This window comes from Hesperophylax consimilis, chromosome 5 (genome assembly GCF_061612785.1).
Source record: "Hesperophylax consimilis isolate HC1 chromosome 5, BYU_Hcon_1.0, whole genome shotgun sequence".
NCBI classification, from domain to species: Eukaryota; Metazoa; Arthropoda; class Insecta; order Trichoptera; family Limnephilidae; genus Hesperophylax; species Hesperophylax consimilis.
In genome coordinates, this window is record NC_142840.1 from 7,890,617 (window position 1) to 7,906,215 (window position 15,599).

The window sequence follows — 15,599 nt, forward strand, 5'->3', positions numbered from 1 at the left end:
CCCTTCGGCGTTTGTTAAAATTTTGATGACCGTTATTCTTATCGTCTGTTTAGTAACAAATTTAAAAAAAAATAACAAACAATAAAAAATAGTTTATAGGATTAAATAAAATGAAAAACATAAAAACCGTTTATTTTATCGCATATAAAACAGAACGATTTTTGAATCAATGTTTATATGCGTTTGATGATTTTTATGAAGAGCCATAAAACAATGTTTACGTTATTTGGAAACAGTGTCTGGAAATAATATTTAATTACCCATAATCTCAGTCTACTAATATAATCATAATGCAACAAAATACCGAATTTACAGATTCTAAATTCGGTATTTTGTTGCTGCATTTTAGATCTATGCAGCCACTTAGTTTTATGTTTTCTACATACAATTTAATACCTAAATAGAATACAATCAGATTCCAAAGGGAATTGATTAAGAGAGAAGGCTTACAATAATAAATCATCAATAAGAATAATACACAAGTCAAAATGGGTATATTTTTATTGTGCCTTGTACCACGACAAATAATATTATAGGCGTAACGATCGCTTCTGGAAACGCTCGATTTTAGCGTAAAGGTGGTTTTTGTTTATTTTGTGAATAATTTTAATTTTAAAAGTATAGTATTGTTTTAGATGTTTCATTTATGCGTTCATACATTTCCAATGAATTTTCATGTAGCATTATATTTTTATTTAGAAGCATGACAAACGTATTTGTTTTATTATTTTTATCGATCGATTGTAAATCATGTATCATTAACCTGTATTATTATTTTTATCCCATCTACAATAGGAAAACTGCTATGAACTTTTTCATCGATTCTTATAGATTATATATACGTCCAACTCTAGTGAAATAGTGACAATTCCAACAACTCTAGCCGCTAGAGGGAGCATGGAGCTAGTATAGCATGTTGACTATGACATTTATTTAGTATTTGGTGGCGGTGTTTTACGCTTTCTATTTTGTATCAATTAGGATAAAAAACATAAATGTTAAAAAATGGGTTCCGTGGTTCAGTTTACGAACAAAAGCAAAAACACTTCCAAGTCGTTTGATTTTTAAATGTTTTTTAAAAACGTTGACAAGTTGGTGAAATGATTTGAAAAGTTTTTGACCACATAAAAAGGGGATTAAACCATGGCAATATTGTTATAAAATTTTTAAGGTTAATTCAGCAAAGCAGCATTAGTTCCATGAGGCATTTTGTGTTCAAGATGATGTTATAATCATCGTCAATGTTGATGTTCAAAACACATGTTTTTTTGTGACACCTCACATGAGCCCCCCAGTCTGTACAGTGTAAAAGCAGGGGTATATGTCACCTCCCGGTTGGGTAGCCTTGTGAAGCGGGTTAAGGTGGGGGCAGTAGGAAAGGATTTATTAATGCGGGCCTTGAAGCGGCCCGAATTATATCAAGGAGGAAAAACAGTTTTTCGTACATGTTTTGAATTATCGAGTATAATAAATATATTGAGATATAATATTCATTAATTATGTACTTTTTTTGTACATTCATATTATTAAATATATTTGTATTTTCATGTAAAATATATCACAAGTATTTTATTACCTTTCTAAACCATTAAATATAGAGTTAATAGCCGCTATAATATATTTTAATGTACGAGCAAAAAAGTAACGTCGTATGTTGCATATTTAATTGAAATATAAATCCACTTGGATACTTTATTAACGTAAAAAAGAATATAATTTCAAACAAAATCCATTAACCCTAGAAGCCTTATCTACGCCTGCGAGGCGTACACACAATCTTAAATTCTATTTCTCTTTCTAACGGTTGAAGTTAGCGCCTCGTGCTCTTTAACCAACCCAGTGGCCGACGGGAGCTCGCCGATGGTACCTGTATCACTAAGGTAATTCCAGCCATTTTTGAGTTTTTGAGGTATAGTACGCCTGCGAGACGTATGTTTAGGCTTTGTGTAACTTTTAACTAAGATTATGTGTTTTTACTTTCGTTAATTTTTCGTCAGTTTTATGTTTATTTTGGCATTGTTTCAGATACCAACATGTCATGGTCTAATATATTAAACAGAAACGATATTTTGAACATCTTAGACCAAGAAAATAGTCGTTTTCTGGGCGAATCAGTTTCTGAAGACGAGGACAGCCAGTTTGTGGACGACATTCAAAACGAAGATGAGAATAACTATGTAACTGAAGAGGCTTTCCCTTTACAAGAATCTGCTCCCACTGAAGAAGCCGACTCAAAATTGCAAAAGCTGACCTAGCATCTGATTCTGCTGATGCTTCGCAATCTGCCAACTCAGGGCGAATTTATCGTGTTCCTGGAAATACTCTTCGCGGTAAAAATGGACGCGGGATGTTTGGTCAACAAATAAGGGTCAATCATCTCACAGAACTTAGGCTATGCATAAAGTCCGCACCTCTCCAGGACCAGCTCAAATTACAAATTAAATCAAGTGGGCACTATTAGATTAAATAAGCGGGAAATGCACGAACAATTGAAGAACTCGAGATCTCAACCTGTTGGCAGTTCTACGTTTTGTTTTGAAGGCCCTCTGACACTTCTATCGTACAAGCCAAAACCTGCAAATATGGTTTACCCTTTATCTTCTTGTTAAAATGCAATAATTAATAATTCATGTGGTAAACCAGACATGATTCATTTCTAGAACCAAACAAAAGAGGAGTAGATTCATTTGATCAAATGTGCGCCTCAATGTCGCGCAGCCGCAAAACTAATAGATGGTCAATGACTGTTTTCTATGGCATCTTAAACATGGCTTTTGTCAATTCTGCTGTAATTTATGGCCACAACATGATCAAATAAACTTTCGAACAAAAAAGAATTCATTAATCAACTCAGCACAGATTCGGTCAAGCCTTGGATTCAGACTTGAAGCTCCGACTTAAAAATATAAGCTAAATTCTCGGAAAACCTACTGATTCAGGTAATAAACTTTAGGCAGGAGAACCAGAGCCCAAAAAACGTAAATACTGCGCTTTTTGAAAAAAAGAGAATGTCGTAATTAGTGTGCTGTAAGTGCAAAAAGTCAGTATTTTCTGAGCACAAAGATGATGTCTGTGTAGATTGCTCTAAAATTATAGCTAGTTATTAAAAGCATGATTACTTTTAATTTTTGCCCTAAGAATAAGAAATTAATCTTAAAAAAATATATGATTATTTAAAAAAAACATATGTTCTAGTTGATTTTTAAGAAGATGATTTTTTTGTTTGAATATAAGCACAATGTTTTGATTCGTTGTAATAAATACCTGTGATAGTAGTTTTCGTTGATAAAACTGTGTTTTATTATTAATAATGATTTAAGCAGAAATAAACTCTTATTTTGTAAGATTTGCTTTTATTAACTGATAAGAAGTACATTTGTTATACACTCGCTTTGCAATGTCACAGAAGAGAAAAGGAGTACATATATTCTACCTACAACAAGGTCAAGTTAGAGTTACTACAAAAGGGCGGGAAATTTAAATCCATCACTGCCTCTAAATTCGAGCCTTATAATATTAAAAAAAAAAAAACAAAAATAACTGCATATTAATTACCCTTTGAAACAAGATATTATACAACTTTCAAAATATTCTTACATAATATTATTTGTAGAGTTTTTAATTGTGCATTCCAAGTTTAGATCTTCTGCATATTGATTATCACTACTTACAAATTTTAGATCAATAATTTTTTGATAATATTTTTCTTTAACAAAGTGGTACTTGATGTCGATATGTTTACAGCGTTTATGGAAGTTTTCATTTTTGATAACACTGATCGCACTTTGATTGTCTAAATGTAAGCACATTGTATCTTGTTTATATTCCTCAATATCACATAACAACTGTTTTATCCACATAGCTTCTTTGGTTGCAGCACAGGCTGCCATAAATTCTGCTTCTGTTGTTGACAGGGCAACTGTTTGTTGTCTTTGGCTAGACCATGTTACAGCTGCTCCATTTTTGATGAAAACATAGCCCGTGATTGAACGTCTTGTATCAGGATCATTGGCATAGTCAGCATCACTATAACCAGTCACTACTGGTGGCTGTGATGTGGATGAGTAATACAGTCCGTACTCTTTTGTATCTTTCAGATATTTGAAGATTTTCATCACGGCATTCCAGTGTGTTTTATTGTAACAATTTAAAAATCTACTCACTAGGCTCACTGCATACATAATTTCAGGTCGACTCACTATAGCTAGGTGCATGAGGGAACCCACAGCTTCTCTGTAAGGAATGTTCTTTTCTGGCTCTCTATCTCCTTTTTGTAACTTTACATGAGGGTCCACAGGAACACTGTTGGGGTTGGCATCAGTCATGTTAAACTTGTGCAATATCTGTTCCACATATTTAGTTTGATGTATGAATATACCATTGCTGAGTATCTCAATTTGCATACCTACAAAGTTACTCACTGAATTCACTATTTTTACATCAAATACAGTTTTTAAGTCATTAGTTATTTCTTTTAGTACTGATTCATCTTTAGAAAATAACAAGCCGTCATCAACATACAGGCAAAGGTAGCATTTCTTATTGTTGACTTGACCAAAATAAACACATTGATCAGCTTTGATGTTGACGAAACCAAATTTCTTTAAAATCGAGTCAAACTTCTTATTCCAGCAACGGGGAGATTGCTTCAAGCCATACAGAGACTTGTTGAGCTTACATACCATATTGCCTTCACTAGGCAGACCTTCAGGTGGAGTCATTAATATAGTCTCTTCAAGCTCACCGTATAAGAATGCGGTTTTGATGTCAAGTTGGATGATTTTAAGGTTATACGGGACAGCCATGGATAATAATAAACGTATCGAATCATACCTTACAGTTGGTGCAAAGGTTTCGGTATAGTCGATACCTGCTGTTTGTGCAAATCCTTTTGCACAAAGTCGTGCCTTGAACCGTGCACCCGTTGACTCCTCCTTTATTCGGAACACCCATTTGCATCCTATCACTTTGGCATTTGGAGGTTTTTCTATCAATATCCAGGTTTCATTCTTCTTATGTGCATCTAGTTCTTCATCAATTGATTTTATCCATTTTTCTTTATTTTCTGAACTAATTGCTTCTTCATATGTTTCCGGAACATCAGAAATAAATGAACATAGGTAAGTACTTTCTTCAGGCAAGTTTTTGTTTTTGTTTCTAGGTCTCAACTTCACACTACTTACTTCAGGTGATTCAATACTGGTGTCTGGTATGTATTCACTGTCAGAAGTGGATTTGTTTTCTTTTACAGATTCATTTGAACTTTCTGAGGCAAAACTAAAGACAAAAATTTAAGAAAAACTACAGGCCGCCTCAGAACAGGAAACCCTAGTGAGGAGGACTGTGAAAAAAATACAAAAAATATACTTATATTATACTTTAAACCTACATAATGTACAAATTTTGCTATTGATATTAATAAAAAAAAAAAAAAAAATCTTCATCTTTTGAACTTTCCTCTTCTGTTTCAATTTTATTCATGGATAATTCTAAAGGAACAAAGTCTCTTTTCACAGAAGATTCAAGAAATGTAGCATCTCTACTTTTTATTACTTTTCTGGAATTCGGCAGTATGAATCTATAACCTTTTTTGTGGTCACAGTATCCGATGAAGATCATCTTTTGTGCTTTTGGATCCCATTTCTTGCGCTTTTCTTTAGGCAGGTGAACCATTGCCTCACATCCAAATATACGCATATGATTCACATTTGGTTTCAGGCCAAACCATTTTTCCATGGGAGTTTTGAACAACAAGGATCTCGTTGGAGAACGATTGATGATATAAGCGGCAGTGTGTATTGCATCAGCCCAATATAACTCTGGCAGTTCAGCATTGAGAAGCATACACTTTGCTCTTTCCACCAGTTTTCTATTCATGCGTTCCGCTGTACCATTCTGTTCAGGTGTGTACGGTGTGGTTGTCTGGTGTATGATTCCAGCACTTTTCAGGAAATCGGAAAAATTTTTGTTATCATATTCTAGGCCATTGTCTGTCCGAAGAATCTTTATATGAGTATCCAGTTGATTCTCAACTTCTTGTTTAAATTCTTTAAATTTTCCAAGAGCTTCAGATTTGTTGTGGAGAAAGTATACAAAAATTTTCTTTGAGTAGTCATCGAGAAAAGTTATAAAGTATCTTGCACTACCAAGAGATTGGGTTTCCATTGGCCCACATATGTCAGAGTGAATCAATTCTAGGGGTTTGCTAACCTTTGATCCTTCACTTTTAAAAGGTAATCGTGTCTGTTTACCTTCCTTGCAGGTTATACATGTCAGATTTTCTGTTTTGTTAAGAAAAGTTACATGTTTAGTATTTTCAGCCATTTTCATTAAACTGTGAAAATTCAGATGCCCCATTCTTTGGTGCCACAGGTAAGCATCTTGTTCTTCAACATTAGTCATGTGAGCATGCCCTCCAGGCATGTTCAGCCGGTACATGTTGTTAAAAATACTTGCAGTTGCTACTATTTGATGCTTGCTGTTCAAGACGACACAGCCGGAGTTATCAAATTTTACTTGGCCACCATTTCGAATAATTTTACTCACAGATCGCAGGTTAGTTGCTAGTCCATGGACATTTAGAACATTTGTAAACAGAATCTTATTTTCTTGGCCTTTGTCATTATAAACATCTAAACACACTTCTCCCGAGCTTTGCACAGATAACACTTTATTGTCTGCAACTCTAATGTTCTTTATTACAGGAGTTGATTCCTTTTGAAAGAGATTCTTGTTTTTCGTCATATGTGCTGAGGCGCCTGAGTCTATGTACCAGGCGTCATCATAATTAGACGATGCGATAAACACAGCAGCATAGGATGAGGTAGGTTTTTGTACCTTGTTTTTGGGTTTTGATTTACATTCAGGGCTCTTGTGGCCATATTTGTTACAGGAATAACATCTCGGACCCTTGGTTTGTTTCTTGTCATTGTTATGAAACCTTTTATTTACTGCGAAGGCTGTTGTGTTGTTTTCATAATTTCTCACATCTTGCAATAATTTAGCTTTAACAGAATCTGCAGTTATCTTCGTGCCAGAGCTTTCAATTGCTATAATCATTGGCTGATATGAGTCGGGCAGACCGGAGAGCAGCAAAGTCCCGAGCCACTCATCGTTCACTTTGAAGCCAATATTGCGGAGCTTGTGAGCTGTCGACTTTATTTTGCTCACATATTCTTCAATACTTTTACATGCACTGAGCGAGGTATTACACAAATCACGCAGAAGACCAACCCGGCGTGTCAACCCGGAATCATCAAATGCCGCTGCCAATTTATCCCATACTCCTTTTGCCGTACTTTCTTCTTCTATGTGTACATAATTAATAGGATCGACAAGAAGAATAATTTTTGTTTTTGCTTTTGTGTCTTTTTTCGTATCAATCACTGTAAATGTGTCAGCTGTTTTAATACAATCCCACAATTCCTCGTGTTTTAGGTAGGTTTTCACTGCGAATTGCCATGTCGCATAGTTTTCACGGCCGGTTAACTTTTCGATTAATGCCAATGAACTGTTTGTTGCCATTTTTATGTATGAAAACATAGAGTTCAAACACGAAAACACTTTGGAATATGATTCGAGAAAGTCAATATTTTGTTTTTGGAGTAGAGGTTATGTTTTCACTGCGGAGGTTATGTTTTACTAATAGTCCTTTTTTCACTGGTAGTTTATTAGAAAAAACTTTCACTGAATGCCTCTGGGTTATCTGGGCCCATAACCTAATGATTTAAACAGAAATAAACTCTTATTTTGTATGATTTTCTTTTATTAACTGATAAGAAGTACATTTTTTATACACTCGCTTTGCAATGTCACAGAAGAGAAAAGGAGTACACAAGGTCAAGTTAGAGTTACTACAAAAGGGCGGGAAATTTAAATTCATCAATTAATTTACATACCAACCTTAACTTTCCATCGAAAAATAGGGCAGAAGTAGGTATATTTTGGCCTACTGGCTGTCATTAACATGTGTATGCCTCTGAGACGTATGTTAAGGCTTTATGTACCTATAAAATAGATTAAGCTTCTAGTGTTAAAATGAATGAGAGAAAAAACAAGGCGGACAACCATTGACAGAGTTAATACATCAATGCGCACAACCATTGATGTATCTAAACTAGTCAATTCTCACAACTCATGTCGCTAGGAGGCGCTAGTATAGCATGTTGCCATCAGAATGTATGTGAAACGTCAGGAGTTGGAGGTATTATTATGCTATAGGGTATTTGCTTAAATGCACCTTTATATCTACCACGTTTTTTTTCCTTTTTTAAAAAGTATTTTTTTTTATCTTTACAAACATTTAAAACGCCTTTTGTCTCTGTATCACGCAGTAAATCTCATAAAATAGCCCATCGGGGCGTATATTATTTAAATAAGTTGTATTTTTTCGAATATAGATATATCAATTTTTTTTAATAAATTTTAAAAGCATTTTTTTAAATCTCGAAAACAAACAACAAAAGATTTAAAAAAAATTAGAAGCCCTAAAACATTAATTCATAATAAATAATAACAAAAACAAACATGCAAGAATCCTTATATCCACCAATTAGATTAACCGATAGAATTATGTTGTTGATGTGTCCTTGTGATTAATTTTCCTTACTTTTAGTGAAAGAAATAAAAAAATTTAAATACCGAATTTCTTTCTAGAAGAGTTTCATCAAATTCATCAGCCTGTCTGAGACCTTGGAATAAAAAGGACTTGGATTTGACACTTATGTAATTACATCATTTTGGTATCGTAGATTCATCGTTTACACAATTTCGACTTTATTTGGCCTCATCCCACGCGAATCCTTCAAACATGTTGCACATGCCATTGTGCAGTAAGGTTCGCAGCAAAACCAGGCATCAGGCCAAAATAATCGACGTGGGCAAATAATTACCTGTAAACCCGCCCGACCACGCATACCTTTCTCGCGAGACAAGGCTGTAGGAGGGCTGGCTTTAAAATGACAACCTAATATGTGATAAATAAATGCCGGTTTGGAGAAAAACCACCTCAAGGGCACCAGTTAGTCAAAAGACCTTTACTTACGTGAGGCTCGTGGTTTCACAGATCTGGGTCCAATGGACATTCTTTAGTGTCTGATAATATAGCTTTTACATTCATACACACATATTCTTTGAATGACTATACTTTCACAAACCTTACTACGCTTATAATGCGTTTTCTGACCTTATGTTCCCAGTGTGACAGACAGAATTGCCAGGATACTAAGGAAAGAAAGCATCAAGACTGTCTTCGGAACCACAACAAAAATACAAGACTTACTAATGCCTGCAAAAACTAAGTTTCCTCTGGAAACAGATGAAGTTTACAAACTCAGCTGTTCCGGATGTGACAAGGTTTATGTAGGTCAGTCAGAACGGAAAATCTCCAAAAGGATATCTGAACACTTCAAAGCATGTGAGCTCGGCCACCCTGACAAATCGGCAATTGCCGAGCATTTAATTGAAAACGGACATTACTTTGGATTTGTTCCTGAAGTCCTGGGGAGATCCAAAACATATAAAGCACGACTAATTACGGAGGCAATTGATATTCATAAGAATCCCGTCAATATTAACAGAGACGATGGAGCTAAGCTCAGTAGTTCTTGGTATTCTGTAATTGACGGCTACACCAAAACTAATCACAGAAAACCATTTTAAAATTATATGTTAATGTCTGCTCTTAGAGGGTTGGAGCTGGCAACAAGGTATCGCATCTTCATATACAATCACACACGAACCACAACCTTAGATTACACATCTGCCCTGATGATGGACACTGTAATGCTTTCTGAAACGTTGACTAAAGAAGGAGATAGCGCAACACGGCATAATACCCCAAAAACAAATCACTATAAATCTATTTCATTTATTATAATTATTTGTACATTAAGTTAACATATTACTAATCACAACTATTATACGTATTTTACATTATGTTACATACTATTATAATTTATCTTCCTTATTAATGTGGTACTTATAATCTATAAAATTAAATTTATAATTTTTTAGTGTATTGAGCAAGAAGGAGAAAAACATAAAGAAAAAAACAACGCCTTAATCAAATCCTTTCTTCTTACCCATCCTAAATTCTTTAGATTTGCAGTGTATACTGGTCGATTGAACTCCAACCACCTTCTAATCCTCAGAGCACATGTTCCAAGTCCGTGTCCCCTTGTGTATAGGTCGCACCGGGACAGGAATGCTCCTGGCTGGGGTGGGTCAGTCGTATCGTATCGTACCGGCGTATTTTTTATGGCTTCCGGCAGCGCATATATGATATGTCCTTCCTTCCCATAAACTGTTTTGCGTATGGGTTTTGTCCTTTTAAGGTAGTTTGATTTCGTTGCACGTCCTTGTGCTATGTCTGTGAATGTCCTTGCTGTATATAATTTTTGATTTTTTTACTATGGCAACCGGTTGTTTATTGTGTTATGTGTAAATTTCATTGGGTTAAAAAGTTAGCTCACTTATATTTTTGGTTCCTTTTGAAAATGTTTATCGCCCAAGAATTTCTCCAAGTGCACTCTCTTTTGGGGATTTTGCAACTTATTTTATTCTCTGTCGTTACACAAGAAAAGAATCGTTGAAGAGTTGTTAAGATGTTAAGCAATAATGGTGTTGTTTTGGTGATAATAGTTTCAGTGGAAATTTTTTGAACAATTTTTTCCAAAAAAGAGATCGTATTCTCATTTTTTTTGTGTACAATCAGCATGCTATTAAATTTAATATGACACCTAAGTATTTCAAATCATTGATATTAATTATAATTTCCTGCATACTTTAATGTATTCAATTTCAGCTAATGTATATTTTTAGCCATCTTGTTACCAAGATTAGGCAGTGAAGTACTTACGTTACTTATAACTAATACGTAATTATTCGCTCGTCTAGTAGATATGTAGGAATGACCCAAATGTTAATATAATAATAATTATAACTTTATTCGGTTATTTATTCAGGAAAGTAGATTTATAAATTTATTTATTTTCACTATATAATAGCTACGTATTTATTGTAAGCCTTTCATACGAACTCTGTTAACAGGACGCAACCGAAAGTTTTCGTGTGTTTTTCTTTTTTTTCAGATTTTCATCCCCTAAAGTGTCATGTATATACGAGGGTACACGGGGTATATTGCCGCTATAACTGCCAGCAAACTTAAGATATATTAGTGTTATCAATGGTGTCAATAATAATACATATTTTAATAATGATTATTATGCTCATTTTAATAATGATAAGTACGTTCATTCAATTTATGTAATAAATCAAAACAACTGGCGGAATCTGTTGGCGTAACTCGAAGCAAACACCAGTCCATTATTACGTATATCCATAGATCAGCGAAATCGCTCTTACCAACATAATATACCTACACCAACACAACACCAACACACTCAACTCCGTTGCTTAGTCCTCTTCACTCACACAAGTACGGGAGGAGTCGCTTGAGCACTTCGAAGTCCGCTTGCAATACGAATACCATTCCCACACAACCACCCGGAGTTACCAGAGTGCAGAGTCAAAGGCGTTTATCGCTAGTCGAGTGAGGACCCAAAAGCTGGCGCGAGTTCGAATCCTAAACGGGGAAAAAAACAATACCAGTGAAACAAAATAAATCACAAAGTACGTTTTTAATTTCCATGGTGTTTGAATCAGTGAATAGTTCTTGAACGTGGTGGCGTAAGGATTATATGCGCACAATTTCATTGTATTCAGGTAGGATTCACATTATTTTATAGTTAGTTAAATTTAGTGTTATACTTATGTGTAAAATGGGTAACTTTGTGATGGATAGTGTTATTTCTTGTCTTTTATAGCTATGTATTTTGTCTTTTATAGCTTTTATTGCTATGTCTTTTGTCTTTTATAGCTTTTATAGATATGCTATATCTGTGTAATGGTCGACCAAACCAAACAAACACAAAGTGAAATTTATTATTAAAACTTCAAAAATAATTTATTTATTGTTTTGGTGTTTAATTCGTAGAACTCCATTTAATTTTTTAAATAAATTTAAAATAAATCAAATTTAATAATGTTATGTTGTTGTTTAATGTAACATTAAAAACTGTAAAAATAACAGAAATACTTGCAGAACTTAATAATTATAATAACATTATTAAATTTGATTTATTTTAAATTTATTTAAAAAATTCAAAAATAATATTTACATATGTCATGTTTTTCAAATTTCAGACTTTGGCCTAAGTTTTTCGTTTACGTTCTGTCCTATTTATATAGAAATAACTATAATGTAATGGTCGACCAAACCATAGAAGTGAAGCAAGCACGCAAAAGTACAGAGTGAAACAAATTATTTTTCGATTTTCATGCAGACTTGAAATTTTCAAACACTGTCACGTTGGAGTTTTATACTTACAATCACAAAAAGGTATTATTTTATAAGTCTATTGGATTACGAACGTATTCAGGATATTATTTATTTTGTCAGTAATACTAATGTATACTAAGATACGTCATCGCTAAACAAGTGGTATGAATCCTTCGCTCCTTCAAAGGAATAAAGTAGACATCACACGTCCCACGGGAATGTTTAGATTAGTTGGGCACTTTGGGCAGTCCCGACTAGGATGAGTGTTGACAATAATTTTAATTGGAGTAATCAGTTGATCATATTTTTATGACAACACCCATTTTGCTAAAAACACTGTAGCTGCGGTTACAGTGGTACAGATAATGGCCGCAAGAATGACTGCTCCACACCGGAAAAGACAAGAGTTTTTACCTATTATTATTTTAGAAAATTTTCCGTTTTCGTAACAACAAATAATTTTAAATCGTCGTTTGTGCACGGAGAAAACTAACTGATATTGATAATTTATAAAGAATCTCAAATTATTCTTATTCCGATGAACGATTAAACGATGAATTGACAGGTTTCCTAATAAAATATCAGTAAAACGCGAGTGTGTTATGGCGATGTTGAAACACGTGTTCATAAATATTCTAATATTTTCGCATTTCGTCATTGTTTATTATCAGGACAAACGCAGGCGCATCAACACATGATCCGATATATTATGTACGTACTAAAATTTTATTTGGAAACGGCATAGTATCCCGTTTGTAACAGGATTTTAATAAATCAGCAATACTCATTTTTCTCCATGTGTGATTTGTGTTGAATCTTGAATTTGTAAAGATAAATTATTTTTAATATTGACTTTAGAGGTTTTTATTAAATCAACTGAAGCCATGGATTAAGTTAAGATTTTGATCGATGGCTGTTTTTTATTAAATCAACAGAAGCCATGGATTAAGTTAAGATTTTGATCGATGGCTTTTATCGATAGTAAAATTTGGAGTTGATAAATCTTATCGTACGATGCACAGTAAAAATAATATATTGATAAACTTTTCTCTTATTGAAATATAATAAATGGATGCAGGAAAAATTAATCATCGTTAACCGCTGTAGATACCTATATATTTTTTTACATTTCAGATACAAAATATTTTTATCTTTGTGAAAAGTGAGTATGCCTTTAAATATTGCAGTAAGCTTTTTTTAACATTTGATAAATAAACCAAGCGCGGATAATTCAACGGTTAAAGAATTCTATATTCGACATATTATTCTGGAGCACCGAATAAAATTGGTGAATGGTAAGCATGATTGCGAAGTGGTCCTGCTTGATTACAACCTCTCTTTCTGTCAGATTTGTCTTTACGAAAAAAAGGGAGAAGAAACGACGAATTACGACAGCCTCCGTGGTAAGACTCTCGACCAGCAAGCCGAAGGTCGCGGGATCAATCCTGGCGTGCGCAAGTAAATTTTACTGGAGGAATTTGTGATATTTCAAAATGTATTACATAATTTGAAATAATTATAGTATACTTGCGGCACGTTCCAGAGTGAAATATACGCTCAGCATCGGCCTGGTGTAAGACCACCATTCATAATTGAAACGTTGCTTGAAATGGCTTTAGCCGTGTTTGATGATCAGATCTGAATATATATATAGCCTCACCCATCTTCTTCTTCCCCATCTCTGTCCCCTCCCTACTACCTTCAGCCTCACAATATATCACAATTGGGGATGCTATACCATCAGCGGTACACCTATAAATGTTGTACATAGGTACTCATGCACTGTGTAGTTATGTACCCTATATAGTCTGGGTACCACTGAAAACATAATCCCTAGAAGTATGATCTTCAGCGATTTTAAGTTTGACCTTTCGACTCTGGGCCCCAGAAAGGCTAATCTGCTCAAGAAATAATTTTAATATGTGAAAATATTTCATAAATTTCAGCGGATTTCGTGCAAAATTCATTTACCTTCAGGCACACGGACACGCCAACAGCACAAGTCTATCTAGGTTTATCTTTTCTGTGTTGGGTACATAACTGCATAGTACTGTTTTTGTTCAATAACACCGTGTTGCCAGGTTTTTATGGAAGCCACAAGTGCTAGAGTAAAGTTTCCAATGGCCCGCGGCCGGGAAGTGACGTCACAGTCGCTGGGCGCTGGACCACTTGTGCCACTGTCTGCTTGCTGCTGTAACTGGGTACTTAATCTCCACAACTCCACAAAGCCATAAGCTAGCAGGGCACATTGTGGAAATGGCTTAATTATTGTCATTTGTTGGCCAACTGAAAATAAACGACACACAAAAGATATATTTTTTACTCGTTTGTCCGCTTTGCAGCGGCACTCTTCTGCCGCTTCCAGTGTGACTTAATTTAACAGCCCACACTTTTTAAAATTACAATAATGTTTCCCAAATATGTTGATTATATTTTATTGCATAATAATTGCAGTTAATCCACAGTGATAATTCGGTCCACGGCATTATGAATGACCTTCAATTTATAAAAAAAAGATGTCAACTATAGTAAAAGTCACCCGTAGATCGTAGGTACAATACTATAATATTTATGACTGTACAATAGGGTGTATCGATTTTTAACTTTTTTTTGTTTTCAAATTCCAAGTTAAGAAAAAGTTGCTACTAGGTACCACAACTTACCACAAAGAGTTTTGGATTTTTAAAAAAATGTTTAGGTCTCCCGCACAAGGCTTAAAGTTTTAATTTTTTTCAAAAAATATTAAAAAAAATAAAAAAAAATCGTAACTTTTGTGTTCTGAACATTTTATGCCTTCTGTAAGAAAATTAAAATTAATTCCGGTGGTTTAAACTTAAAAAAAACATGGTTCATATATTTACACAAAATTACAAAATTTCATCAAAATTAACAAACTTTAGGGCTTGTGCGGGAGACTTAAAATCCATTTTTTATAAAAAAATCGTTTCTTACTTATTTTTATGCCCTAATATTACTGTTTTTTAACTTGGAATAAACACAAAAGTTACAATTTTATTTTTTTAAATTAAAAAAAAATTGGATATTTTTTGAAAAAAATTAAAACTTAAGGCCTTGTGCGGGAGACCTAAACATTTTTTTAAAAATCCAAAACTTTTTGTGGTAAGTTGTGGTACCTAGTAGCAACTTTTTCTCAACTTGGAATTTGAAAACAAAAAAAAAGTTAAAAATCGATAGACCCTACTGTACAATAGTCGAGAAATAGAATAGGTCGAGAAAGTCCAGCTGTAGAGTTCAAAGG

At 34.1% G+C, this 15,599-nt stretch overlaps 1 protein-coding gene and 1 pseudogene across 1 annotated transcript in view; one reads left to right on the top strand and one right to left on the bottom strand.

Moving 5' to 3' along the window:
- Positions 1-3,593: 3,593 nt before the first annotated feature.
- LOC149423477 (uncharacterized) lies at positions 3,594-4,325 on the bottom strand (annotated as a pseudogene).
- A 7,115-nt stretch (positions 4,326-11,440) lies between these two features.
- The window catches only part of LOC149423478 (transient receptor potential cation channel protein painless-like), a 65,914-nt gene continuing 61,755 nt past the window's right edge, over positions 11,441-15,599 (top strand). The window contains exon 1 of the mRNA XM_089631978.1: positions 11,441-11,724. The gene's annotated coding sequence lies outside the window, so the exon portion shown is untranslated. The remainder of the gene's footprint in view (positions 11,725-15,599) is intronic.